This window comes from Mustela nigripes, chromosome 14, assembly GCF_022355385.1.
Source record: "Mustela nigripes isolate SB6536 chromosome 14, MUSNIG.SB6536, whole genome shotgun sequence".
NCBI lineage: Eukaryota > Metazoa > Chordata > Mammalia > Carnivora > Mustelidae > Mustela > Mustela nigripes.
Window position 1 is genome coordinate 4,364,393 of NC_081570.1, and position 27,616 is coordinate 4,392,008.

Here is a 27,616-nt window from a genome sequence, read left to right on the forward strand (position 1 = left end):
ACCCCCCATGCACCTTACGAGCTGAAGCTGATGGGCTGGAAATCAGGCCGTGGCCAGAGCTGGAGGCATGGGACGAGGGGTCGGAAAGAGTCTCTTGCTCCAGCTCGTGTTAAACATCAGGGCTCTTGCTTTGGTCTTTCTTTCCTCGCTACACTTTCTGTGGGTAGTGCCGCCCGTGGGCGTGGGTACTGCCGTCACCAGTGTGTTGATGGTTCCACAGTGACCTACAGTTTGTGCTCTTCTTCCCGGTCAGAACCCTCCAGCTGTGCCCTCTCTACTGCTCCGTCCTCTCTGCTCACAGGTGTGCTGCTATTCTCTTTTTGTGTAAAGTTTCTCTCCGACCATTCCTGCAGCTGCTTCCTCTCTGCATTTCCCTTCCTACCCTTTCCTCAGCCACAAATGTCAGGCCTTGACATCCGCGTCCCACGCGATAGAAACTTGTGTTAGGATTTACTGAGAATGCTTATTAAGAAGTCCTGTGGCCTGGTTTCAGCCACAAGCTCCTTCCTAGCTTCTGTGTGCCGTTTGTTCTGTTGACTTTCCTTTTTTTTTTTTTTGGGAAAAAAAAAAATCTTGCTCTCCCTTGGTTGTGTCCGGGTCACAGTTCTCTCTCCTGCTTTGCTGCACATATCCTGCCTTTCTCCTTGCCAATCTTTTGAGATTGCAGTGCCTTAAATTTGTGTCCCTGGCCCTCTTTTTTCCTGTGAGAGAACTCTGGCCTGTGTTCCGTTATCTGGTGGCTTCAATTTCCACTTCTACACCCATGGTACCACATCTGGATCTTAAGGCCCTACCCTTTGCCTGAGTCTCACATCTTTGTTTCATGTTGCATACCGAACACTTGAAACCCCCTGTGTCCCGAACCAGACTCCTTGTTTCTTCCCGACCTGATCCTTTGTTCCTCCGCACTAAGGTCTCATAGCTAGCCCAGGCTCACAGCTCTGGCGTCCTGCTTGATGCCCTGTGGTGCCCCGGAGTCCGAATGGCGACGCGCAGGTTCTGCCTGTCTTTTCCATCTCTCCCAGCCACCGCTGCGGTGTGGCCCAGGGACTCCCTGCCTTGTTCTTCCTTTTCCTACACCCCCCTTCTGCCTTTGTCTGAAGGCAGTTACCCCTACTCTGCAGGTGAAAGCCTCAGCTCCTTAGGTAACTGTGAAACCCTCTGTCCATGCCGCACCTGTCCCTTCAGCACCTGGGTGATGGGAACGCCTGTAAGTTTCAATTAAATTTCCCCTCCTCTCTGTGTTGGCAACGCCCCCCGGCAGAATGACTGGCTCCCTGTTCTGGGTTCATGTGGCTCTTAATACACTTTCTTCGTAATAATTTGTGACTGTGTCTGTACACATTGGGGATCATACCTGCATATCTTGTGTGTGTTCCGGGGTCAGACACCTCTCCATCCCTCCCTGCTCCTGTGTTCCCACATACTCTCCTGCTCCTCCACATGCCCCAGAGGGAGGCAGAGCTGAATGTTGACACTCTGGCCAAATGAGCCCGTTGCCTGCTTGGGAATGTGAGCGGAAATCACCCACAATTTCTTCAGACAAGCCAGGAGGGACCACTCTGTGATCTGGAAGCTGTCCAGTGTTGGCGCCAAGAAGAGGGATTTCCTCTTTCATGTCCTGTCCAAATGGTTCTGGTGGTGTGATTCTCCCAGGGTTCTCCTGTTCCCGGGGAGGGGTGGGAAGAAGGGCGGGGAGAAACTCACTGTCAAGGGGCTTTCTGTAGGAGATGAAGATGCCAGCCTCCTAGCAGAGAGGACTGTGGCTGCCGTGCTGAACTCCTGCATTGTGTACGCGCTGCGCGTGCTAATTCCAGATGGAAAAGGCTCACGTCAGGCCTGCTCCTTCCTCCCACTCCTGGCAGGGCTGTGGGTGGGCGGCGATCCCGCTCCTGACCTCAAATAAAGCGGCCCGTGGACCCAGAGAAGAGCCTGTATTCTGGACTGGCGCTAGCCCACTGACACAGAAAACAAGGGTGGTGGCAGGTGCTGCGGGCGGGGCAGGAGGCGTGCCAGGGACCGCGGCCATGGGGACGGCAGAGTTGGGCATTTTTAATTGATGCCTTTAATAATTACTGTTTAAGCAACAGAAGGCAAAGTGAGACTGTTTCAAAGGCAATGCAGAGCAGCACGAGTTTGGAAATTGGCTCAGAAATCCGTGCCTCCCCTCCTCGCTCTGTGGCTGTTATTTGAATATATTTTGTATTTAATTTTCCCTCCCCCTCATTTTCGAGCATGCCAGTCCTTTCCCTGGAGGGAGTGGAAGAGGAAGGTGCTGTGTGACGTGTCCTCATCCAGTTACTACTTGCCCAGGGCCAGTGCACGTTTCTTCCACCAGTCAAAACACTCATTTTAGTGAAGTTTGAGGCCCTGCTCCCCGCGCTGCTGTGGGCATCTGAGGGGGAGCGGTTGTGACCCACCTGAGAGGCGGCCGGAGCTGTCCGTGACACGGCCTCACTGTGCTCCAGCAGGGCCCCCTGGGTCTGAAGAGGAAGTGGAGATCCGGCTTCAAGATAGACATCCATCGCAGGCCTCAACGCTTACATATTTGTGATTTGTCTTTTCTAATTGCTTTTCAGTTTGTTTGCTTTTTCAAAATCCGGTGTGTGGTTTCCACTATGTCCTTGAGTTGGTGAAATGGTTAGAGTTCTAGGATGTCCGGAGCCTGGGCAGCATCGTCAACAGTCACTGTTTGCTGAGTCGCCAGACATCTGGGCTCTGGGACAGCTAAAGGGACACGGGCCCTGACCTCTAGGAACTCTTGCTGTAAGGAGACGTGACCGGCTGACCCGCGGCCTCAGCAGCTGTCGTCCCCGCGGCCCCCTCATGCCTTCCCACAGCCCATGTTTCTGGAAGGGGTGCGGAGCTTTGAAAGGGGGAGAGCAGGTCTGGGCAGCTTAGGTCCAGGGCTCTGTGCTGCGGGCTGAGCTTCAACTGAGGGCAGCTGAGGGGTCCTGGGTTTCTTCCAAACAGCTGCTCTGGGGCCTGCGTAAGCCCGGCACCTCTCGGGGCTCGTGCCTCCTGCCGTACAGAGAGTTTGTGCTGTTCCCTGGGTTGACAGTCCCTTCCTGGTGACACACTGAAGGCTCTGGGTCCAGCAGCAGGTACCAGGCCCACCCAACAGGGGAGTACGGGTGCCTGTCCCAGGGGCCAGAGCCACCTGGGCCCGGTCACAGGGAGTAAGCTGGGAGTGCCCTCTGTCACACCAGGACTGGCCTCGGGCACACGTGAGACCTGATGCTCCCAGCCCCTCAGACACAGAGTTCCTGGCGACGGGCGGAGCAGCCAGCCCTTCTGCTTGGATCCCAATACACTGCAGGTAAAATCCAGAGATGGCCCATGATCTCCAGGCTTCTGGTGGTCTGGCTCACAGCGTCCCCGTTCCCGATGCCTGTGTACCTACTGTTCCTTCTCCCAGGAGCCCCCCACAGTTCCCTCCCCATTTCTCCTTCAGCTGTGCTCAGACGCGCCCTTTGGGGGATGTCTGTGGTCGCATTATCTGACGAGTGCGCCCTCACCCCTCTGCCTGCCGGGTGCCTGTGATGTGCTTCAGACGCCTGCTGGGTGGCATCTCCTTATCTGTGTGTCCTCCATCTCCCTCGTGACAGGAAGAAGGGGCTTTGGCCATCTGCTGTTGCTGTGGCCCCTGGCCTCCCAAGCCGGCACTGAGTGGGTACCTGTGCTCTCTGAGGGCACCCCGCCGCCCTGGGTGGCAGGCAGGCTGATGGCTGGGCCTCTGTCTCGCACTCCAGCTAGGCCTTCTACCCACAGCTTATCTGCTTCCTGGCACGGGAGACGCTGTTCACTGCTCACTGCAGATGCTAAGCTAGAATATTCAAGAAGCATATTGAAAGTCAAGTTTCGGGTGCTTTTCCCAAGAAAAGGTTTCTGTGTCCGCTGTTGGGCAACTCACTGCCTCATTCTCCTCCGTCAATCCAGGGCTCTTGGGACAGTGGCCCTGTCCCCTTCTCCACATTTGGCACAGAGTTCATAGTGGTGAACCATAGTCCTCATTTGTTTTGTTTTGTTGGGGTGGAGAATTGGAAGGTGGGTTAATAAAATACGCTTTGATTCGACTTCGCCAAAATACTGCTCATGAGGCCTTGGGGGTCCGTGACTGTGAGACCAAGCTGCACAGCTCACTGGGAGTGTGTACTGAGGTGCCCTGTGCTTTGTGTGTGTCTCCCCCCACCCCGCGCTTAGGGGCACAGTCCTCGCTGGGCTCCTGAGTGTGCTGTATTTCTCGGGAGTTGTCACTGACAGGTAAGTGTGCCAGAGTAATTTAGCCAGATTCCGACATTTTCAGAATCACACATGAGCATTGAGGAATCATTGCTGAAACTGCTCAATCCATTTAAATTTAATTAAAAGGTGTTGAATTAAAGAATAGCATGGAGAAGTATAGTAATAAGCACAAGCATCGTGTCCCTTTACACCCTAAACCTTACCCCGGTTTTTCAGCGGAGGCTGGTAGGAATGAAGCAGGCCGACTTGCCACATTCTTTTTTACTCTTCAGGAAAACGAAGATTTCCTTGCCTTAAAAGAGAACTCGATTTATTTGTCTGCTTTGGTCATCTGAAATGTTAGCCACAGACTGGAGAATCCTTGAGACTTTTAATAATTTAGAGGAAAGGGCGCACAAAGTAAAGTCACCTAATATTCTATACTTGGATCGAGTATTTCTGAATTAATTCAAAATGCACGTGAAAGGTCAGTTTGTGTCTTCGTTCCAGCTGCATTTGGGAAAAACAACAACCCTGTAGCTGTTCTTTCTAAGCAAAATCATAGTTGTTTCATTCTTGGGCACTTCCTGAAATCATGCACGAGGAAATGCTGCTGGCCCCTGGGGAAGACTGGGAAAAGCCATCACCTAGAAATGCACAGCCCACAGAAGCCCATCCCAGGGCTGCCGGGTCTTGAGGCCTCTCCAGAAGGGTGTAGTTCTCCGGTGAATGGGGGCTCTACCCTGAGGTAGGTCCTAGAGCAGACCCTTGGGCCAGCTGGCCTGTCGGAGGGGTGGAGCTTTACCTGGGCAAGGTGCACATGTGTGGGAGAGAGTGTGGAGTGTAGAAGGTTCTAGTTGCCTAAAAAGCTGGGGTCCTGACAGTTTGCAATGTGGATCAAAGTACAGTGGGTAGAGTGGGCCACGGGGGGACACTCGCCAGCCACCCAGCTTATCTCTGAGTGTAACCGGGTAAACCTAATCCATGTGCACAAAAAGACTTGTCAGAGTCACCCCCGAGTGAACTTTCCAGGTTCCATTTTTCAGACTGTGCTCTGTGAGGGGCTTGCGCTCACCTGAGGCCAAGGAAGAGTTCCTGCATCTTCCTCAGCTGTTGGCCTCGAGGGCTGCCCGGCCCGTGTCGAGCTCTGCAGCCAGCCTCGACTAGTCTTCAGATTGGTGGCCTTTCTCATTGGTGCCATCATGGACCCTGCAGCTGTCCCGTGTTGGCTTTTGGCTTTATCTGTGTGTCGATGAGGTCCTGACGTCCAGCCAAAAGCCTTTGCTGTGGACAGGCTGAGGCAGTGTTAACCTGTTGGGCGGCCCAGGGGGTCGCACGGTGACGGAAGGGGCATGCTGTCGCCCTTCTGCCGGGTTGTAATTAGGTTCACAGCCCACGTGATTCCAGAGCTGCTGTGGACTCTCCGTAGGTGGTCTCGCGGGGGTAGAAGAGCCGCGATCCCCAGACTCTGACATGGCAGCTTCTTCCCTGCCCCTCCCCCAGCCTCCCACTGCCAGCTTCTGCACAGCTAGTCCCCCGGGAGGCCCAGAGCCAGAGCATTGCTTTGTAGGGTTGACCCTCATACAGAAATGTTTCTGCAACATTTGAGCTTTGCAAGGAAAAACCAGCTTTAAAAAAAAAAAATGCTGGTCTTGTTGTTTGAGGGGAAAATTAATACGACTTGACATGTGCTTGTTGGAAATGGCTCTCTGCGTGCCTGTGGCCCTCCGACATGCCACGATTTGGGAAAGCCCTCACATCCTCGCAGAGCCCACCTTGTGTCTCCTGTGTTTACAGAGCTCCGCAGACAGGGTCAGGAACCCACGCTGAGTACGAATGTGGGACTGCTGCGGAGCTGAGGCCGTGTGCTCTCGACCCCTCACAGGTCTCTGTGTGGGAACCCGTGGCTGCTGAGTCTCGGGTGGGTGCTTTGGGCCTGCCTGGCCCCCGGGCTGCCGGCCCTTCCAGTGCCAGCGCCCCAACGCCGGCTGCCAGCAGCTCGCAAGGCTGTGCTGGGAGCACTTCGTAATTGCCCAGCAGTGAGGAGATTGAAGTGGCGGGCGAGGCGTGGACCTGAAGGGAGCTGTGTGTCCCCGTCGCTGTCCTCCAGGATGTCATCCTAAATTGCCGTACATCTGCTAATGAGGAGACAAGGCGTTACCTTCCGTGTGGAGCAGCTGCATTAATTACATCCTCTCAGACATCCCCTGTGCCTACCACTCCTGGCCAGCTTCCTCCGCTTTAAATTAATAGACCAAATTAGAGGGACTCGGGGAGGGTGTCCCTGGAGGCCAGATGCCCTCTGCTCCTTGGACGTGGAGGCTGACTTTCTCAGGACCAGGGCCCGCGGGCTGGCCCTGGGAGGTGGTCTGGGAGGGAGTGAAGGAGCCTGGGAGGTCACTTTTACAAAGGTGGCCCATTTGACTGGAGAGGACACTGCCTGTTGTCATTTTCTTTGACTTTCTGTGCCGGTCGTCCTGCCTGTTGGCAGCTCATGTCCATCCAGAGAATGTAGTGACAAGTCTAGAAACCTGAAGACGCAGCCCCTCTGCACGGGGTCTGCAGCCGTGTGCTGTCATGTCCGAATCCTCGGATGGTTCAGCCAAGAGAGGGGTGGCCGGGCTCCTCCCTGTGCCGTGCCCCAGTCTCCAGCCGCAGGAGGAGGCGTCTGAGTCCGGGGCCCTGAGCTGTGGAAGGCAGTTAACTTACCTGAGCGTTTCCATCTGAAAAGTGGGAACGGTAGTCCCGCCTCCTGGGTCTGTCATGAACGGAAATCCACAACTTTATTATTTCTTTTTTGCTTCCTTGTTTGAGGTCTGCCTGCTCCCTGCCCTGAGCCAAGCATCCTGCTCATTCCTGGCACACGCTGGGAGCCTGGTACCTATTTGTTGAGCAAATGAATGTGACGACGATTTGCACAATAATAGTGAAGGACGGGCCACCGGGTGTCTTCCCAAGTCCCTGCTTCCTCCGCTCCTCCTCCCTGCCCTCCACTGTCCCCGGCTCAGATTTTAGAATGCCCTGGATGGTGGGGGCGCTGTGCTGTGCCAGGCCTGGAGAGGTAAGCCTCCTGAGCCTGCCTTAAAAAGCCTCAGTAAGGTTTTCCCTCCTTCCGCTCGGCAGCCCGGCTCTCAATCCCAGATTAGCAGTTTTTGTAGGAGGCACCCAGGAAGTCTTGCACTCTTGAGTTCATTGGCTCCAGGAGCCAGAGCGCTGAAGGTCAAGTTCTTTCTGACTGGCTGCCTCAGGATGCTTTGCAGGCCAGCCGTGTAAGCAGCAGCCATGTCCCCTGTTTGTGTCTGAATGAGACGTTATTCCCAAGAAGTCACCAAGTGTGAAAATGTGTGTTGTCTTGCTAATGGGACACTAATGAAATATTAAAGTGTGTCTCTCTTCCTGTCTGTCTCCTGGGAGCTACTGTATCCTCTGGATTTTAGTCATCTTTACATAAAGAGCCCCAGGGAATTAACATTTCTTAGTACTCTTCGAGATAACCTTGGTATTTCTGCTGCCATAAGAGAGAAGTTTTTTGTGTATGTTTGGTGGCTGTCTGTCTGGGCTGAGGCTCCCTCCCTCTGTGGGTGTGTGTGTGTGGTAGACCTGGGGAGGGTTCTTCAGGTTGGTTCTTCCAGCAACTAGTCCCCCAGGCTGACAGGTTTTCCCAACTCCCGTATGCCCCACCTCTGCCTCCTTTTTATTTATTTACTTATCTATTTATCTATTTACTTATTTATTTAAAGATTTTATTTATTCATTTGACAGAGACACAGCAAGAGAGGGAACACAAACAGGGGGAGTGGGAGAGGGAGAAGCAGAAGCAGGCTCCCTGCTGAGCAGGGAGCATATGTGGGAGAACCCAGGACCTGGGGATTTTGACCTGAACTGAAGACAGACACTTAATGACCAAGCCACCCAGGCGCCCCTGCATTCTTTTTAACAGAAGATGTGACCGCCAGTTCATAGGGGATAGGCTGTCATAGGTGTTCCAGACTGAACCGGGCCCGCTGCCTATTATCATGGATGTGTCGCAGGATCCTCCCAACCCCCCAGCTGGGCAGCTGGGGAGGTGTTTCTGTTCCCGCTTGGGCTCAGGAAGGGTATGTGACCCCTCCAAAGATGCAGCCCCGGTTAGTTGCAGAGGCAGGATTTGAACACAGCCCTGTGCGCAGCACGCAGGTGCCTGGGCTCAGAGCCGCCGTGCCGTGTGGCCTTCCCCAGCACCTCCTGCCTGCAGCTAGCTACAGACCTGACCTCCCCAGGCTGCCTTCCATGTGCTGTGACGTGGAGTGAGTCACACTGTCTGTGCCTCCATTGGCCTCTATAAAGGGACTAAATGCAGTCCTTCCTCTCATGTGTGAACACTCCAGAGGACAAAGGTCACTGAGGACAGGGCTGGAGTTCAGGGACTAGTTCCTCCCATTGTGCTCCAGGTGTGTGTGCCTGCATCTTTGCTGCAGCTGCCATCGGTTGGCCCCACGAGCCCTGGCCTGGATGCCTGCGAAGGTTCTCTTAGCCGGCCCACATGGCTGTGAGCCCCCCTTTTGCACCTGTGCTCCTGTGACTTCATGCTGGACACCAGGTCCGCCAGGTGGCTCAGCGCTTGGCTGAGGGGCCGGCAGAGAGACCTGCCTTTGTGGTTCCCATTCCTCCAGCTGCCCTGGGGTGCCCTCCCTGTGAGAACACTGTCGGAGCAAGGGAGGCACACTGCTTGGCCCCCAGGGGCCCTTGGCCTGGCCTTTGTGTACCTTGTACCCTCCCCCCCACCAAACTTTGGCTTCCTCCACCCTAGACCCAGCTGGGCTTTTTTTCTGGAAGCTTCCATCAACAAACTTTTGCACTGGATTTTGCACTCTCCCTGAGTGTGTTCAAGTTGCTTCATGGCTGAGCATTTCCGTGCTGTGCCAGGCTGTGTACTCAGAGCCAGAGACTGTGGAGGAAACAAGTGACGTGGAGAGGAGAGGACGGGGGTGGGGGTGGGGGGTGGGGGGGGAGGGCTCCCGCAGGAGGTGGGTGGAGCTGGATGGTTAGAGGGAGGCCTGCCCTGTGGGGCAGAATGCAGGCTCGGGAGCAGGCCAGGATGGATGTGAGGGCATGTGAAAAGCCAGGGGCTTGTCAGCATTCTGAGAGGGGGCAGAGAGGCTGCACCAGGCGGAGGAACTCTCCTTACATGGTCTTGTACCGCCTCTGGGGTTCTTAGTGTAGTCACAACTGATTATTTCGGAGGGGTTCGGTTTGATGCCTGCCTCCCCCCATTGAATATAGGTCGCAAAAGGGCAGGGCCCATGTCTGACCTTTTCACTGTGTACCTCTGGTGTTAGGACAGGGCCTGATGGATACACGGGGGTTATGGAAGCTCACAGATGAATGGGTAGGCATGTGAGTTAAGGTGAAGTCACACACAGAGCTACAGAATGCCCCAGCCTGTGGTCACCCGTGGCCATTTATTGTGGCCTCTGGCTAGTGGCCTGTCTGTCCAGGCACTGTTTGCCCCTTCTCAGGTTCTGATCCTAGGCTGGCCCTCAGGGATTGGAGGCACGTGTGCATGGTTGGGCCCCGGACCTTTCTCACTTCAACATGGAGCCAGCCTAGGCCTGGCATGACAAGTTGAGGCGCTTAGCTCAGCAGGTCCGAGGAAACACGGAGCCCATGTTGTTGGCCAGGGTGCTGTCAGCCGCCCCCGAGTCCAGGGCACTGCTCTGTGCTCTCTCCCCTCCATAGGAACACGTTCTTGTCTCCACCTCACCAGCATTTTATCTTAATTTGCGAGCCTGCTGGAGCACCAATGAAGACATACTGTACTGCCCGAAAAAAAAACACAGCAGAATTCTAATTCTGTACGATTCGAAAGCATGCCTTCAGCTAGCACTGCTGCAGAAGTAAGACAAGCAGGAGAGACACAGCCCTGCTCCAGCTTCCTGGGCTGGTCTGGGGCTCATCCTGGCCGCCTCTCATTGGCCCTGGGCTTAATGAAGCCTTCTGATTTAGTTTTCAATTCATTATTTTTTGAAAAAAGAAAAGCTGCTTTAATGGAAGCTTTTAAAATCCCAGAGCTTTGGATTTCTCTACTTCGTCAGGCAAAAGTGGATTCATTTAAGTAGTTTTATAAAAAAAAAAAAAAATGTATATACTTATGAAGATTTCAAAAATTAGATGTTTTACTCCTTCCACTCCAGGAACCTAAAAGCCAAGCTTGGAAAGTAATTTTTTCTAGTGGGGTATGTGCATTCACTCAGCCAAGAAATGCAGCAGTCTTTTAAGATCTCTGAATTTCTGCATTTCATAATTTCTCTGCCCTGTCCTCCTGGGGACTTGGGCGTGCACTCCTTCCCTGCCCAGCTCCTGACTGGGGCTGTAGTTCTCAAGGTTTCACAGGAAGAGGAAGAGGAGCAACCCAGGGGGAAAAGACTTGGTAGAGTCACGTGAACATTACTTTTCAAGATGGGAGAGACCAGTGCAGTCAGCAGGGAGCAGGAGGGGTCAGAGAAGCGGTCTGAAAGAAGAGGCTTGCTGGGGGAAGGTCCCTGGGGTGGGGGCAGAGCTGGGGCAGCTGGAGGGGTTACGAATGTCGGCCGAGGTGGGGAGTCGTGTGAGAGGCCGCGGCTAGCTTCGGGCCTCCAGCTCCTGCCACAGTGGCCCCTTGGCAGGTTTGGAACCATGGTGGCCCCTTGGCAGGTTTGGAGCCACGGGTTTGGGAAGGAACGTGCTGTTCATGATTGCTAAGACAGGGACAATCAGCGCAGCTGCTGACCAAGCCTGGGGCCTGCAGGCGGGGGGTGGGGTGGGGGTGGGCGTTGAGTCCTCCCAGGCCCTCCGCCCTTCAAAAGAGTGTCTGATCCCACTGTCAAGCTGTGGTCGCCAGCCAGCCCAGGACCGGTCCCCCATCTGTGTGTACCGAGTCTTTGGCTGTGGGTCCTGCACACTGGACATGGGCAGTGGAACCCCAGGGTACGGCCTGTGAATGCCTTCCTGCCCCAGGTCCAGATGCCTTGGAGAGGTCCGGAGGAGAGCCAGTGCATGCAGTGTCCGGGATCTTCCCCCGTGCTTCTCCCTGCCCCCTGGTGGCGGGAGAGGGGGGGCATCCTCCTGGCTGGCCTGCATCCGGTTCCCCCAGCTGTCAGCGCAGAGCCCGGGGCCTTTCCCAGGCCTCAGAGAGTCGAGAGCCCATCCATTTTCCAAGAAAGGACACAGGGAGAGAGGGCCAAATTGAGTTAGGAGTGCCAGGAATCCAGCTCCGAGTGCAGCCCGAGTTCCTGTAAGGCCCGCCCCGCCCCTGAATTACAGCTGCTTCTCCGAGTCTGCAGGGAAGCTGGGCAGCTCTCCCCGGGGTTTGACAACAGCTTGATTTACAGGCTCGCATGTTGGCTGCACACTTCACATCAATTCTGTCTCCTTCTTTAAACTTTTAAGCCTTTGCCTTATGAATGAGGCCACTGGTTTTCTGAGTTTTTTGTGCTTTTATGAGTTTTCTAACTTTCTTCTTTCCCAGCTTCTCCATAACCTGTTCTGAACATCTGCTCTGCCGTGAGACAGTGGCAGACTCCCCAGGGGTCCAGATTGGGATGCGGCACAGTTCTGGGCTTTAAGGAGTTCGTGTTCTTGGGCGGGATGGGAGGAAGCCGGGTGTGCAGATGAGTTCTCCACTTGGTGCGGCCGCTGAGCCCCCGTGTGCCAGACCGTGACTCTCTGCCGACGCTGTGGGACGTGCTCGGGGCCCGTGGTGACCCAGGCTGGGTGGGCCCTGCGCTCGTCTGTGAGGAAGCAAGATGTGTGTCAAGAGGTTGGAGGGCAGAGTCGCAGGCTCCTCCCAGGGCCGCCAGCAGAGACCGTGTGGCCTGGGGGCCTTGTGGCCTGGAGGCCTGGCTGGCACCCGGAGGGTGAGTTAGTCAGCCCAAGGCATGCAGGGGAGCTGCCCCGTGGAGACGTGGTGTTCAGAGAGCATGACATGTCTAAAAACTGCAGGAAGTCCAGAAAGTATGCAGCCTGGGGAGGTGTGCCCAGGATGCGGCTGGGGCCGTCTGCAGGTGCCAGGTGGTACAGAGCCCATCAGCTGGAGGGGAGCATTTATACCACGCGCCTAGGAAGGCTCTGGAGGGCCCAGGAGAGGGGCGGCTGACGAGAGTTCTGTTGCTTGGAGGGGAAGGCCGTGATGGACGCACGGAGAGCTGTGTAGAGACCGTGAACTCGCTACTATTAGTCTAGGTGACAGTTGGGCCACACTGAGGTTGTGCAGCTGGAGTGACAGGTCCAGAGGTTGTTAAGGAAAGGAATCTGTAGGATCTGGTCATCCGTCGGAGATGGAGGGTGAGGCCAGAGAGGAGTGCAGGTTAGCTCCCGGCTTTCTGTGTTGGCCGGCTGGGCTGGAGGAGGTTGTATTCTGCCATGCAGGACCCAGGGGAGTATGGGAGGCTCCCGTGAGCAGTAGGATCTGGGAGCATGAAACTCAGGATGGAGATGCGCCTGGAGAACACAGGTTTGGGAGCCATCAGCAACTGAAGCCCTGGAGGTAAACGGAAACCCCCAAGCAAGTGGAGCCAGAGGGAAGCAAGCCTGGAAGAGCCCCAGAAGGCGCCGCATTTAAGGGGAGGACAGAGGCAGGACCACAAAGCAGGATCAGGGACATTGGCACATCCTCTCTGGTGCAGAATGATGGCAGTTCCTAGCGGGTGGAGACGATGGGGAGCTGAGGAGGACAGTCCAGGTCACGGACCAGCATGCCAGGTTGAGAGGGAGGGGGCCTGTCTGCCTGGGGCCTAGGCTGGATGGGGCTCCAGGTGCCTGAGACCTTGGCTTTGCTCTCCTGGCTCCAGCTTTCCTGCTGTGGCACCCAGTGGTGAAGGCCTTCCCAGCGCCTGTTTGCAAAGTTACGCAGTTCTTCTCAGCAGCCCTGATGCTGAAGAGCACAAACACCTTCCCGAAGGAGAAAGCTTCCATCCAGTCCTGAGCTGCTACCGGAGAGCACTGAGGAAGAATAATATTTTTTTAATCTAAACGAACTTTACATTTATGCTTGACTGAAGCACAGACCACATTTGTCCTGGGAGCCAATGGGAAGCCGGGGTTTGGGTAATCTATGCAAAGGCCCCTCAGCTGCCCGGCATCCATCATCCCAAGTGACAGAATTTACATCATTAATCATTGGCGGTAATAGAAAAGTCATTGGAATAGAATGTTGTCACAGGATAAATGTCTCCCAATTGCATATAAATGTCTGGGCTTTACTGTACTGTTTGTGCTCAAGAAATACTGTGGCTTCAAAACGGTATTTATCTGGCTTCAGGAAATAATCAGCACCAGCCGGTCCTGCCTGCAGCCTCTCCGGAGGCGGCCCAGAGGCGTCGTGCTCATCTCTGTGTCTGCACGCGGGCCGGGCAGAGGGTGGAGGCCGGGCTCCTGGGTGCCCCGTGGCGGACACGTGGCGGAAACGGCAGTTTCCGGTGTGTCAGACACACACGTGCTCAGGGACCCCACTGTGTTACTGCAGGCCGTCTCTCGGAGCTGTAGGCGCCTGTCCCTTCCTCCTCCTTGGCCTCAGACCTCGTGCTGCAGGGGAGACTGAGACCCTGGGCCAGCCTGGCTGGCAGCTGCGGTGGCCTCCCCCTGAGGTGTGGCAGCCCCAGAGCCACACGGGTGCAGGAGGCCAGGTGAGACCCTGCAAGCCAGGAACCGAAGAGTGAAACCTTGCAGGCTGCTTCTCCATTTTAGAAATGAAGTCCGCAGTGTTTTCTGGCTGGCGTTGTTGTGTTCCGTGACCTGAAAACACTCTGTTTTTGGAAAGTGCAGATCTGCTGACACCTTGTTCTGGAGGTTTGTTGTGTCTCTCTTTGTGCCGAGCTGCCCCGGCCTCGGACAGGCCAGATGCTGCTGGAGAGATGCTGGGCTCAGAAGCCACACGCTTTGTGCTGGGGTTTGGTGGGATTGTTTCTGTGGGAGCTTCACGCTCTCCACCCACTGGCTGGCCCTGGAGCCGAGGAGGGCCCCGCGGGAGGAGTGGCCCCGGGAAGCAGGGCAGGCCGGCTGGAGGCTGCTGCCTTTGGTGGAATGGTTTGCAGGAGCCTGTTAAGGACCCGTCACATGACCGATGAGCTGTGTTAAAGCAGAGCCAGGTGTCTGAGCTGATAAGCCGGGGCAGGGCTTTGTAGAGTGTATCTGCGGGGAGATGAGGTAGCTCCCTCTTTTCTGTAGGGAATTTCATAAATCACAGCCTATCAGATGTGGAATGATCTGAGGCCATCTAACCGTGTGGGTTCCCTGTCGCTAGATGTCATGGGCTGGTCCAATTTCAAAAACTTTTTAATTTGACCGAGTGAGGCCATTAAAAGCCAATCACCAGCTACTATCTCCTCATTTGTAAAAGGAAGACTATGTTAGCACCAACCATATAAGAGGGCGTAGTTTCAAAACAAAGAATATTTCTTCAAATGGAATAAAGTTAGCTTTAGGAGGAATGTGTTCCGCGGTACCTGTTTTTGTTTTTTTCTTTCTCTTTCTCGTTCATTTAAAGGCTGACAAAAATCCGTTCCTGGCCCCCATTTCCATTTCAGCTGAGTAATAGGAGTGGGAGGCCTGGCCAGGGCCCCAGAGCCTGTGAGGTCTGTGTATCGTTCCAGCTGTTTCTGCTTTTGTCACAAATCGCCGCAGACTTAGCAAATTCATTTGTTGTGGTCCCCTCTCCTGGAGCTGCCGGCTAACTGGGTGTGGCCAGGGCTCTCGCTCGGGGCCTGGTGCCATTCGTGTGTTCGGGAAGATGCAAACGGCTAGCCCATTGGGGGCTACTTGGGGTTTACCCCCCTCCCCACATGGTCTCCACGGCAGTGTCCGGGCAGCCAGCCTGCACTTGGGCCCCAGAGGTGCATGTCCTGCGAGAACCAGGTAGACCATGGAAGCACACGGTGTCCCTCCCATGTGCCATTGCTCAAGGAGAGGGGACTTAGACTCGACTTTCCGATGGGAGGAATCCAAGGGGTTTGCAGACATGTTTTAAAAGCACTGCATGGTTCCCAAGCTCCCTGGAAAGCCAGGTTTTAATCTGGGGCGCTGAGATCCTGGGAGTCCCTTCCCCTCCATACGTGTTTCAGGAACAAGTCGGAGGAGAAAGTCGGTGGCTCTCTGCTGATGGGTGGCGAGTGCTGCTTGTTGGTCCCTGCCCGCACTTCTCTGGAGTAATAAATTTCCTAGGTAAGGTAGATTCCAGCAACTAAGTATCAATTAAGCTCTTTTATGATCATAACCGAGATGATGAATTGAAGTCAATCTAGAGAAACAACCAGTAAAAGAATAGAGACTTCAGGAATCTGGTGTGGACTCGCAGAATCCCAGGCACCTGCTCACTCTTTCTGGTAGGGCAGTCTTTAGCCCTGGGTGAGCCCCTTGCTACGTGCAAGGCGCTGGGCTGGCATGCAGGGGGCTGGTGGTGTGAGAGGACAGGCTCTGGAGGACCTGTGCACCTCAATGCCCGTGGTCAGACTGGGAGTGTCCCCCCAGAGTGCCCCTCAATGCCCGTGGTCAGACTGGGAGTGTCGCCCCCCCCAAGACCAGCGTGCAGGAGGGTCTCTGTTTGGTGTGGGCGAATGGGCTGGTGGGCTAGCTGGCTTTTGGTTCTCAGAGGTGTTTTGCCCTTTTCCTGTGTTCCAGGAGGTTTTATGTAAGGGTCCCGGGAGGGTGAGGAGGAGTAGCGGACCCTCCTCCCAACCACGTGGCCCAATCCCCAGCATGGTGCTGGCAACCCTCTCTGGTCTCTGTCACAAAGCCTGGACTGTCCCAGGTCGGATGTGTGAAATGGGGCAGGGAAATAGGTTTCAACCAGCTGGGAAGTGTCTCGAATGCAAGAAGCAGCCGACTACACGGTTGCTTCCGGTGGTGACCAGCTGGCCTGCGGGGTGTGTTTAGCGTCAGGAGGGGCAGGGCAAAGAGTGGGAGTACCTGCTGTTTATTGGCTTCCCGGTGGCCGGAAGCCAGGTGCCTCCCCTTGGGTCTGGCCCGGCTTCCCGGCCGCCAGCCTCCCAGCTTCTCTGTAAAGCCTCCCTGCGTATCCTCCACCTCTGCCCACGGGCCGTGTGTCTGCCCCTCCTGCCTCCGTCCTTGGTCGGCAGACACTCTGCAGACTCGGATGCTTTGAAATGTCTGCTGGAAGTTTCTGGTTCTCTCCAGGTGACAAGCCCCATCCCTAGGGTGCCCTCCAGAGCGGACCCCTTCTCTGTGTTTGCTGGGGTTCCTTGGAAGAATCGAGCCGGGAGGCTTGGCCTTTCTGCCCTGTCTGCAGCCCCCCTGAGAACAGTTCTTCTGGGGCAGTGGGTCTGCTCCCAGCCCCGCGGGAAGCACGGCCACCTCTGAGGGTCCTCAGGAAGCTGTCAGACGCCCACCAGTGGCTCTGCCTGGGGAGCCCCCTCATGGATAGTGACTGAGCAGCTGTCGTGTGCTGGGTGCAGCTCCCGGTCCTCGGGACAGAACAGTGGACAGACCCTCTTACCTTCCCCATGGAAAGTTATGTACGTTCCTTCTCTGAGTCAGCCAGACCTGCTGGGTTTGGTCGATCATTTTATTATACCAGTTGCTGCTGAAAGGAGCGGGGCAGAAAGAGTTCCCTGGGTATAAAATTAATCAGAAACAAGGACCCCCTCCATGGCCATCAGACAGACCGGTCTGCAGCCCCCCGGATGAGGAAGAAGCCCATCCGTAATCAGGAAAGTGCTCGGAACACAAGCTAAGTCAGGCCTGGCCACGCAGACACGAATCCGTTCATTGGATCAATGTTTGTTTATCACGTGCCAGGCCCCGTTCCCGGCGCTGGATGGAAGGTGGGCCCAGAGGGAGCTTCCCTGCTTGCTGCGGGGATAGGCTGGAGAAACACATGAGATGCTGGAGAAGAAGCCAGCTGCTGGGAGGGCACAGGTCAGGGGAAAGCCTGGCTGGAGCAGTGAGCAGTGGGCTGCAGAGCCGGGAGCCAGGGCTTGTCCCCTTACAGAGCTGGGACACGGCACTCCACGTGCCCCCCGCCATCCCTCCCCTCCACCCTGGCCTCTCAAGTGTGGGGAGGTAGCCGGGGGCTGCCCCTCCTTCCTTCATCGCCTGGGTGTCGACTCCGCTTGTCTGATCTGGGTGCCTGTGCGGGGGAATATATATTTAGACTCTTCTGTACTTTCCGTGGTAACAGTCGCTTTATTCCTGGTGAAGAATGAGGAAAATGGGTCAGCTGTATTTACTAAGAAGCGTGTTCCAGCTTCTTTTCCGAGGCTATTTATAAACTTTAAAAAATGTGAGCTAAGTTTTTACATCTTATTGGAAGCTGGAGTGCCTATGAATACCCTTTCTATTACTATACCGGGGAATCTAGCATTTTGGAATTGGAACTATTCGAGTCGGGCAGATAGAAATCTTGCAAATAGCGATTTTGATGAACTCTGGCAGCCTAAGTTTGCCTCGTGGTCTGCTTTCTCTGGGCATTTTCTTCCTGGAACACAGACTAGCTTTCTTGGGTAGGGTGGGGGCCTGCCCTGCGGCGGCAGTTGTTGGCCCCAGGCCGTGCTGGGGCAGTGGTGGCTGCGGGCTGAGGGGAAGGTGGGCTCCTGGAGCCTGGGGACTTGGGGAAGCTATTTTGGAACCTGCTCCTTGCCTTCCTCCATGGAACCGGGCCACGGGGCTGCTCAGTCCTCAGCCCGCAGCTCACTTTCTCCCAGGTCCCTCACCTCTGATGCCTTGCCCACTGTGTCCCAGGGTCACGCGGTCACTCCCATGTGCCTCTGAGAGCGTGTAGCTTCTTTCCAGGCGGCCTGAGCTTGCTGGTGAGACAGGAGGGCTCCACTCGGGCGAGAAGTACAATGGCTTGCTGCGGCCCATCCTGTTACTCTGTCTCTGCCTGGCTGTGTTGGGTCCATGTTCAGTCTTCCAGAGTGCCTCTCAGAGACCCCTCAGTACCCTGGGCTATGGGGAGGGGTGTGTCCTTGGGACCTGGTGGTCGCTGAGGATGAGTGTCCCTTCTGCTGAGAGCCGTGCTCTTGATACTCCAGGAGCAAGGGCCCCATCCAGACTTTGGGGAAGGAGTCCTCCTAGGTGGAGTCTGGTTCTTTCTTGGAAGACCAAGAGGCCAAGACCTTTCTGCCTTGACCATCAGAGCCCTCAGCCTTTCTCAACAAGGCGTGAAGCTGCCCTCTGCTGATCCCTCCCCTTGGGGACCTTGTGCGGCGTAGGAGGCAGGCTGTGGGTGCTGCCCCCCAACCAGCTGAATAGCTATGGGGACCTTCCTTTCCCTCTGCACCCCCACCTCCGACCGGTGTCCTGTTGAGAAGAAAAGCCATAATAATACAACAGTGATGACACTGCCGCTGACCGATCACTACCAAGTAGTGGCACTACCAAGTGGAGCAGTGGCCTCCACTTCCACACCAAGTCGGTCCCTTAGGACAGCACCTGGCACGTTCAGTGGCACTGGTTACTCATTATTGGCCATCTGCCTGCTCAGTGTTGGGAGGGGCCTTGGGCCAAGTTCCCCCTGAGCACAAGTTCCTGAACTTTCTTGGTTCTTGACCTCCCAAGTGCCTCCGTATGTCCCTAGGCTGCAAGAAATACTTCATGGTTCTGTTTATTAAGTGGTTAGATCCAAATACCTTAATAAAGAGCTGTGTCCCAACAACTTAATAGCGGCTTGAAAATATAATACTCATAAGGTTTTATTTCGTTCTTAAATAACCAAGTTACGGGGCGCCTGGGTGGCTCAGTGGATTAGGCCGCTGCCTTCGGCTCAGGTCATGATCTCAGGGTTCTGGGATCGAGTCCCGCATCGGGCTCTCTGCTCAGCAGGGAGCCTGCTTCCTCGTCTCTCTCTCTCTGCCTGCCTCTCCGACTACTTGTGATTTCTCTCTGTCAAATAAATAAATAAAAATCTTAATAAATAAATAAATAAATAAATAAATAAATAAATAAATAACCAAGTTACTTACTAACGGGATATGTGTGTCCATTGGTCAGCGGACATCTCCTCAAATCCCGGAATCATAGTGGGTGTCACCAGCGTCGTGATATACTGATTTTTGCAAGGCACTGGCTTATCCCAGCAAGCCCTGAAAACCCAGCTGCGTAGTGACAGCACTCGCTCAGAAGGGATGTCACTTGATGTGCCCGTGAAACTGTAAAGCACCCCAAGCTAGTAGTTCCAACAGTGTCTGATGGGTACCTCGTATCGCTCAGTAACTGCTGGCCTGCCAGGAGTTTACTGAGGTTCCGCAGGGTGCCTCGGTACACAGTTTGGGAACCATGTTCCTAGAGCCTGTGACTCTCCTCATTTCCGGGAAGCAGATCATTAGGCCTCAGGCTCTCAGAGTCCTACATACCCATCTGGGGTGGTGTGGGAGAGAGGATGAGGATCTCGTCCCACCTTCTTCCTCTGTCCCATCTTTTCCCTCCTCTCGGGACAGGCAGGGGTGGGCGCCACACCCTTGCTCCCTCTGTCTCCTGTTCTGCTGCTGGGGGCATCAGCTGTGGAGCAGGGGTGGGGATGGAAGGGCATCTTCTCCACACTCACGGAAGAACTTGATGGTCTGAATCCTCCAGGATAGGAATTAAGAAAACCCTCCCTCTCACCAAAGTGCTTTCTGACCTGTGGCTGTGCTACTGACACTCAGGAAAATCACATTGGCCGTTCAGAGCTGAGAATACCCGTTGTCGTTTTGGTGGGTACGTGGTCTCAGCCTAAAGTACTGAAATCCATTGCTTCGGTGGGCAGGGAGCTCCCCAAACCACTGGACTTCCATGGTAGGGAGTCTAAAAAGGCTTTCGAGATGCCGTGCCCACTCTGCAGGGATCAGAGCAGGAACCAGATGTTCTGTCTCTTCCTGTTCAGCAGGTGCCTGTGTCTTAGGTACAGACCAAGTATAAACCCAGGTGGGCAGGGCTGTGTCTCGTTGAACAGGTGTGCAACCACGGGCTTTGCTTCTTCCTTTCTGGCTCTCGCACAGACCTCTCTTCTTTACCTTTGTTCCTGTCTGAACCCTCCCCAGGGAAGAATTTATTATCTCTGTCTGCCCCCGGAAGATGCCTCTGGCGGCCTTGTTCCCAGATAGGCCCTTCCTTGCGGTCCCAGCTATGTGCCTCTGCACTGTGGCCTCCTCACTGGCTCTTTGTCCGTTTAAGATCTCATCTCAGGACTTCTGCACTTGCCACTCCCCTACCTGGGACCCTCTGTCTTCAGCCACTCCCATGGCTGGCACCAGCTCATTTTCCAGGCCTCATTTCACATTTCACTTCTCAATGAGGAGTCCGTGTGGGCCCTGTCTCAAGAAAATGCCAGCCTCATGATTTACTCTTCACAGCCTTTTGAACACGCGCTTCATCCAGGTGGAGACCATGTCTACACCCGCATCTGTGCCGTTCACTGTTGTTTTCTCTGTACCTGGACCCTGGCCTGGGCCATCATGGGTACCCAGCAGATACATCCTGCTGAGTGTTTTCACAGGACAATGCTGGTTGTTTTTGGCCTTTTTTTTTTTTTTTTTTTTTTTTTTTAATGGGAGGGACTTACAGGGTCACCAACTTTTAATTTTGCCAAGGAAGAAAGAAAAAGTCTAGCAACTGTGTATCATTAACATTTCATTAAAGAAAAGCTAGAAAGACACAGTCTCAGAATAAAGGACAGTTCTTTAACTGGAATCAGTTTAGCTTTATTGAAAATGTGCTGCATTGTTCCTTTTCTCATCTCATGGGCCAAAGGGGCCCCTGGGGGGCTCAGTCGGCTAAGTGTCTGAGTCTTGATTTTGGCTCAGGATCATTTGATCTCAGGGTCATGAGATCGAGCCCAGTGTTGGGCTTTGTGCTCAAGCAGGGAGTCTGCTTGTGAGTCTCTCCCTGTGCCCCTCCCCTGACTCCCACGCATACGCTCTCTCTCTCTCAAATAAATACATTATTTTTTTAAAAAGAAACCCTCACAAAAGACTTAAGTCCGTCAGTGAGCACTTGGGGGCCACCACGTTCACCCTCCGTGGAACTGCCCTTCGTTAAGTTGTAGACTCCCGCTGGGGGAAACCTCTTTTATTATTTTTTGATATTTATTTATTTGTTTGTTTATTTACATTTTATTTATTTGACAGAGAGAGACACAGGGAGAGCAGGAACACAAGCAGGGGGAGTGGGACAGGGAGAAGCAGGGAGCCATATGTGAGGCTCGATCCCAGGACCCTGGAGTCATGACCTTAGGTGAAGGAGGCAGACACTTAATGACTGAGCCCCCCAGGTACCCCTGGGGGAACCCCTTTCAGACTCAAGCTGCCTTTGCGCTCACTTTAGATGCCCTCATCCATCCCTGGAGACTTCCATATTCTGCCCAGGCGCCCTCTTTGGAGGCTCTGCAGGACAGGATTCAGCTCCCCCTTTCCCCTGGTAATCTGCAGCTTTGTCCTCATCTGTCTGCACACCCGTCTCCCGTGGGGGTGAGCTCCCCGGGACAAGATGCAGGTCTCCCTCCCTTGTGTGTGTGGGGCCTGGTGGGCTGCGACCCTCACTGTGCACTTGGCTCTGCTTTTGTCTGTGGAACTGGCAGTGACCGTGTTCACGTGTGTAGCAGGACGCAGCTCGGGCCACAGCTCAGGGGCCTGCAACACAGAGCTCTCTCTCTCTTTTGCTAACTGAATTTAATTTCTATTTCAATCCTTCATTCCACCAGGCCACAGGAACATAATCTCATTTAGTTCTGGGGTTTCTAAGTCAATTTAAAGCTTCCCTTAATCCATTACTGGGCCTGTTGGTGCGTGAGGAGGGCGTGGGGGTGAGGGGTCTGGTCCTGAGTGACTGCTGCTTCCTCAGGCCCCTGGCTGGCACCCCACACAAGTCACTGCTGTGCCCCTCTGACCGTCTTTAGGGCCGGGTCCTATTCAGGTGCTTTTGCAGCCCTCTTGGGTTGGTGAGGCGTCCTTCAGCTGCCCCCACGCCCCCAGCACTCATCTCTGCTCTTTGGTGAATGCTGTTAGCTCCACTTGGGGGATGAGGCCTCTGTGGGGTTCTCATGGCACCCATCACCAGGGTGGGGAGGGGGTGGGACCCGGGCCCCTGATGTGCAGTCCCCACTCTCCCTCTAGCTCAGCTATGGGCAGGAAAAGGCCCCCGCTGGTAGGGTGTCCCTTGTACCTCTTCAGTATACGTCCAGGTCGTAGCTTCCGTTCTTGGGTTCTCTGGCCGACGGAGCAGCCCTTCCCCGAGTGTAGACACCACTTACCCCGGGGTATAGATGCCCTTGGTCGGGTCAGAGTTATAGGCTACAAGAAATGCAGGGGTGAAGAGAGACCTGTAGTCTCACACCTCCAACATGTTAACCCGCTGTGGGTGAAGGTTCTGATCTGGGCTCTTGTCGGGGGGCTTCTTGGGCATCTGAGGAAGGGGAGAGGCTGTGGGCTCAGCGCCCGCGGGGGACTTGCCTTTGAAGTGTGCCCGGGAGTACGGAGCTCTAGCTTACTTGGTGGGTTTGTTTACTTAAGACTTCCCGTTTTTGAAGTGAGACAGCAGCAGGGAGGAAAGGTAAGGAAGCACAGACGAGCCGATAGAGACAGCCGTGTGTCTCAGCCCCCGGAGACCTCTTCTATCTCGGCGTGTGTCTCTACAGACAGTTCAGTGATAAAAGTAGAGACAATTGCAGCGCGAACCGGGCTCGCGCGGATGGAGCGCTCACAGCGTGCCAGGCATCCTCCCAAGACTCGAAGACGATGCCGTTTTGTTAAATCGGAACAACTCTGTGAGGCGGAGGGTACTGTCCTCCTTCCGTTACAGGTGAAGAACTGAGGCACAAAGCATTTATGTCATCTGCCGAAGCGCAGTCAGCTGGGAGCCTGGCCAGGCACTCAGCCCGCACACCTGCAGGACGGGGTGCGCGTCTATGGCCAAGATGGAGAACAACCAGTGCTCTTGTCCTCGTTGCTTTCAGCAGAGTAGCCCTGTCTTTCTCTGTGTCCTCGGGGCTCCGAACACCCACTTACTGACTGAATGAACGAGACGGGATGTTCTGAGCTCTAACGCAAGCTTTTTCACCACTAGTCACGGCCAAATCACTGTTCCTTCCACTGATGTGCTTTCTTTTCTCTCCCGGGCTTGTGGCCCCTGCCTGAGGGGCACCGTTCACATTCTTGTCTCTGTCTAAGGGCCGTGTCACGGAGGTGTAATTGACAGACGCGAGACCGGACAGATTGAAAACATGCAGCCTGGTGCGTGTTGACGTCCCTGTCGCTAACTCGAGAGAGTGAACAGGTCCAGCCCACTCCAGAAGTGTCTTCCAGCGCCCCTGTGATCCGTCACTTGGGCCATCCTGCCTCCCGCCCCCCAGGCAACTGCTGTGCTGCTTTCTGTCACTATAGTTAGTTTGCATTTTCTGGAGTTTATGTAATTGGAACCGTACAGTCTGTACCCACTTTTGGGGCTGCACGATTATTTTGTGACTCATTCATGTTGCATGTATCAGTTCACTTCATTTTATTGCTGAGTAGTGTTCCGCTGTGTGGATGTGAGACGGTTTGTTCATTGTTGATGGACATTTGGGTGGTTTCCAGTTTTTCATTATTATGAACAAAGCTGCTAGGAACGTTTGTGTACAGGTCTCTGTAAGGACATGGGCTTTCTTTTCTCTTGAGTAAATACATAGGAGTGCAATGGGCAGATCACCTGAAAGTGACTAACCCGCTTTTCAGAGCACTGGCACCATCGTACCTTCCGGCTCCCAGGGTCCAAGAGTTGCCCACCCTCCCCACCTCCCCAGCACTTTGTGTGGTCGTTCATTTTAATTCTAACCATTCTACTGGGTATGTGGTCACATCTGCTTGTGCTTTTAATTTGCACTTTGCTAATAACTAGTGACGTTCATGTACTTAGTAGCTACCCCTTGTTATCTTCCTGGTGCAATGTCTGTTCAAATCTTCTGTCCATTTCAAGAAAAAGTTGTGTTATTTGTGGCTCTTGTTATGGAGTTTGGGAATTCTTTATGTATGTTTCAGATAGTCCTTCAGTAGATAAATGTTTCATAAAGACTTTCTTTCAGTCTGGGGCTTCTCTGTTCATTCTCTTGGCAGTATCTTTTGAGGAACTAAAGTTGATTTTAATGAAGTGCAATTTATTGAATTTTTGTTTTTAAAGATGGTGCTTTTGGTGCCATGTCTCTGCCTAACCCAGGGTCACAAGTATTTTCTCTTATGTTTTCTTCTCAAAGTGTTACAGGTTTTAAACTTAGGTATACAGCTCATTTTAAGTTAATTTTTATATATGGTGTGAGGTATGGGGTGAGGTCCACTTTAGTTTCTGTTGCATGGAGATGGCTAGTTATTCCAACACGGTTTGTTGAAAAGCCTCCCCCTTTCTTCACCAAACTGCCTTTTGCTGCTTTGTAAAAATCATTCGTCTCTATATGCGAGGGTCTATTTCTGGACTCTGTTCTATTTGTTGGTCTGGTTATCTCTCTCTGTGCCAGTGCCACACTGTCTTGACCACTATAGCTTTATAACAAGTCTTGAAACCCTTTGAATCAAAGTAGAATTTAGCTCTCCTACTTCACTCTTCTCTTTCAGATCGTTTTGGATACTCTAGGCCCTTTGCATTCCCATATGGATTTTAGAATTGGCTCGCCAGTTTCTGAAACAAGGCCTGCTGGGATTGTGATTAGGATCGAGCCTCAGATTGTATTCTCTGTGGGTCCTCGATTCTGGAGTTGTCACCTGGCAGTGCCCCACACTGGGCAGCTGTGGGGTCAAGTGAGTGGCTAGATGGGAAGGCCCCTGTCGTTAGTCAGAGAGGATATTCGTATTTATAATTGGAGACATTTTGCATTGACCTTAGGGGGTGAGGAGCTGACTTTTTTTTTTGGCTGAGCCCGGGTCCCTGCTGAGGAATGCAGAGCTGACACATTCAGACATGCTTGTGGAAGTTTCCATTGCTTGTGGTCCTGGGTCAAGGCTTGGCAAGGAAACTGCCATCCTTTGGGAAAGCACAGGTGGGTCTCTTCTTTACTCTGACCCTTTCATCTGCCTTAACTCTTAGTGCTTGAGGTTCTACAGGTGTGACTGCATGGTGACCCTGTGTGGAGCCTCAGGTGACCTGCCAGTAGGCACTGGGCAGGGCTTTCCTTTCCAGAACATTCCTTTGAGAAGCAAAGAGAAGAAGGCTCACTAATTGTGGTCCTGCCTGGGCTGGTCATGTGTGTCTGTGTGTTCCTGCCTGTTGGTGTGCACTGTGGTGTCCCTGACTTTCTTCCAGGGCTGGTATGTGGCCGGCAGGAGCCTTCTGAGGCCCCCAGGCAGGTGCCCTGGCTTTCCCCAGATCTGCTTTTCGGTGAAGGTATTTTGCAGGGGATGTGTTGTTGGAGAGGAAGGAAAGGCTCTGAAGGAGCTCTGAGGTACCATTTCCTTGGGCTTTTCTGAGGACTGCTCACCGGAGGTTGCCCCTGGGGAGAAGGAGCTGTTAAACTGTCAAAATAAAAAGTCAACTAAACTCCTTAGGCCAATCGAAAGCACTTAACTCAGTTGACGGGCAGCAAAGGCAACAGATTTCCTTGCAGTGGGTTACAGGGGTGGGGAGATCGGGGGAAGGCTGTTGGGAGATTTAAAGAATGGAGGAAAAGTTTTAAAATATGGGCATATACCTAGTCAATAAGACATTAAATTTAGGATTCATAAAAAGAAATGGTGAAAATCTCCCCAAATAAGTTTCTATTCTCGAATTTGATGACAGATCTCCTGGAGCGCTGGTTATCCCGTAGGTGTGGTCCTCTGAAATACAGCCCAAGGCACATATATTGTCAAATAATAAAGTATTATGAAACCAATCAGCTGTGAGCTCCCCACTTGGCAGTTTGGAAGTAAAAACCCTTTCTCCTTTACAAGGCCAAGTGACTCTGAATTCCTCCCGGGAGATTTCACGTTCAAATGTGTTCGCTGCCAGCTGACAAAAGAGGCGAGTCCAGATTTATTACCCTGGCACCTGCAGCAAAAAAATGACGGATGATGAAAATATATTTAATTATCATTCCATGCCACATCCCTGCCTGCTCGGGTCGCAGGGCTGCAGCTGTTGGCACACACTTTATTTTAAAGTCAATGTGCTTATCTGGAGCGAAGGCTGCTCTCTGAGTAAATTGACTTGTGGGAGGAAGGGAATGACGATCTCCTGCCGACCCAGCTGAACAAATGCAGATCTGTATTCCGTGTGCCTGCTTTAATTGTCTAATCCGCCCCCCCATCATATTAGCTTTGGGATTTGGCTTTTGTAAAGAAAACATTTGCAAGAAGTAAACTTTTCCGTGGCCTTTCCGAGCTGAAATGAATAATTCTCCTTCCTGGATTGTAAAGTGCCACCTGACGGCGGATGCTCACGTTTCTGCTGTCGGCAAGGAAATCGCCATAGTCGGGTGCTTCTCAGGGAGGGGGAGTCCGAGAGAGCTAGAGAGCCCCTCGCTTGGCCTTCTCTGTCACCAGATGGGGGACCCCCGGGCTCGAGGGGGTGGGCTCAGGGCCGCAGAGGGTGGGAGGCCTGGGAGGGAAGCCCCTGTGTTCTCGCAGCCTGTGGCTGTGAGAGCTCTAGCCGCTTGGAGTGATGAGCCCGAACCTTGAGGGTGACCCCATAGATCTGCCTCCTACTTGTCTGGCACTGAAACCTTCCGGGAAGCAAAACCCTGGACGGAGCGGCGGCACCCTAAAGCGGTGGAGAGCGTTGGCACTTGTGGAGTGAAGGCCGCGGGGAGTCTGGGCCATTAGCCTGTGCCTAAGATGATGCAGGTTTCAACAAAAATAGCCCCGATGATAGGCAGTATATAATGTGGCAATTTTCCTGCGGTATCTCTTCTTATCAGTAGAAGCCACTCGATGTTTTGGATACAGTGGGATTTAGTACAAAGTGATGGAATTTCCACTGAAAGGAAAACACAGCAGCTGGCTTAGCTGTCGGGATACAGGGAGAGATGACGCTGAGGGTTTCTGAAAGTGCCTGGTGCCCCCGGTGGCTGGAGGAGGCGGCCTGTGCGCTGGGCGGTGATGAGGTTTCTGTGAATGCTAGCTGGCTCAGGGAGGGGCGAGTTTCCTCTGACCTTCTCTTTGATGAATCAGGATGCACGACTGCTGAGCCTGCAGGACCTGAGGCTTGGGGGAGGAAAGCAAGCTCGGGCTTATGGATTGGGGCAGTGAGCAGAGCTCTCGTGCAAGATTTTGCCCGAAAGCCAGAGAGACGGACCGTCCTCACCAGTACCACCACGGCCACCATGATGGCATGGCCGCGTTCATCATCACATCACGGCGTATCACGCACCAGGCCCCTGGCTGAGTCTTAGGTTCGTCCTCTCCCATCCCATGGGGTAGATACTATTCTGCCCAGTTTACAGGTGAGGAAACTGAGGTTCTCATAAGTGATGGAGCTGGGACCCGAAGCTGGACCCTGGAGCTCAAGC

The 27,616-nt window shown here is 53.9% G+C and overlaps 1 protein-coding gene across 13 annotated transcripts in view; it reads left to right on the plus strand.

Annotated features, from left to right (window-relative positions):
- CAMTA1 (calmodulin binding transcription activator 1) overlaps positions 1 to 27,616 on the plus strand; it is an 822,863-nt gene that overhangs the window by 114,435 nt on the left and 680,812 nt on the right. The window lies entirely within an intron of this gene.